We start from the raw sequence: 1,284 nt of genomic DNA, 5'->3' as shown, positions 1-1,284 counted from the left end.
GCTAAAACCCTAGCAGCCGTATGGGTGCATATACTCGATGGATCAGATATAGCGTGTCTTCCATTCACACTAGGTAACCCCTCTCCTTGGATACAGTTCCACCGACAACACGATATCATAGTAGTCGCAGCAACCGTAGTCATACCAATTTAGGACCCCACATACTAGCTGCCGTGTATATGCAGATGCTCAGACCACAATGAATTCTAATCTTTATTTTCATGGAATTTATCCTATCTGCGTACAACACCCTGTGAGTGTACTTCTGGTCTCTAGTGGGACTCCCTAGTACCCAATATTTGGTTTTGTTACGCTTGTAAGCTTCTGCTCTGCTAGTCCTGGTTGCCGAGTGTGCGACAAACAGACAAGCTTCTATATTTACGGCATCTCATTGGTGTGTGCGTTAGTACCCGTGTACTCACCGGAAAGTGTCCGTCATCGTGGCTGTTTTAGCGCGCTACGGCATCTGTCTCTACATCACTCACCGTATTACATGCTGGAAAGGGTATGTTTTATGCACCAGATTTGTGCATACTGCCGTGGTTTCGCTCGAGCCAAAGCTCTGCACAGAGAGGTGAGTATGGGCTGTTGCCCCCTGGGACAGCGCTGGGGCTACGCCTCTTTTGCCAACAAGCACAAAAGTGAGCGCATGTACCACCTTGCGATGTCTGTGTATGAAGGAAACACTACTGCTAACAACCATCTTATCATACAGCCACCACCAAATCTAATGCGATCACTGTCAGGCGTCAGCGATACGTAGTCATTGGTAATAGTACGTGTTCGTGTGCCACAGTGTGCGACCAAATGAGCCCCTCGCATCCATGGTTACCAGTCGGCCCCTACTTGGTCTTCTATTCTATGATCGGCATTGAACAACACAAGCACCTTGCGAGTGTACGCTAATAACAACCTTCGTCTGTTCAGGGGTTTAGGGTTTTGATAAACCCTCCGTTTGCCTCCAGTGTATGGCCTTAGTCAGTAGGTGGGGCATAGCGTATAATTGCAGTCTCTCATCTCCTACATGCAATATTATACACAATATTGGGTATAGGTGAGTATCCTGATGGCAGAGAATGCTGATTTTTGAATTGCCAACATCTTGAATATAAATAAAATATTGCACCTTCTACATCAGCCGACAGCGATAGTTGATGCATGGTATGTATCGGAATGTATGTGTCTATACATACATACACATGCGTATATGAAAATGTACACATACATATATACTTCTATACATAAACATGTATGGGTATATATGTGCATATGTATAAATGTATA

The 1,284-nt window shown here is 44.9% G+C and overlaps 1 protein-coding gene across 1 annotated transcript in view; it reads right to left on the bottom strand.

Annotated features, from left to right (window-relative positions):
• Positions 1 to 326: 326 nt before the first annotated feature.
• Positions 327 to 1,284, bottom strand: part of SARC_13011 — a 4,311-nt gene continuing 3,353 nt past the window's right edge. Inside the window, exon 5 of the mRNA XM_014292868.1 lies at positions 327 to 1,020. The gene's annotated coding sequence lies outside the window, so the exon portion shown is untranslated. The remainder of the gene's footprint in view (positions 1,021 to 1,284) is intronic.

This window comes from Sphaeroforma arctica (genome assembly GCF_001186125.1).
Source record: "Sphaeroforma arctica JP610 unplaced genomic scaffold supercont1.2808, whole genome shotgun sequence".
NCBI classification, from domain to species: domain Eukaryota; class Ichthyosporea; order Ichthyophonida; genus Sphaeroforma; species Sphaeroforma arctica.
Note: the sequence above shows the minus strand (reverse complement) of the source record. Positions and strands in the feature narration are given on the sequence as shown.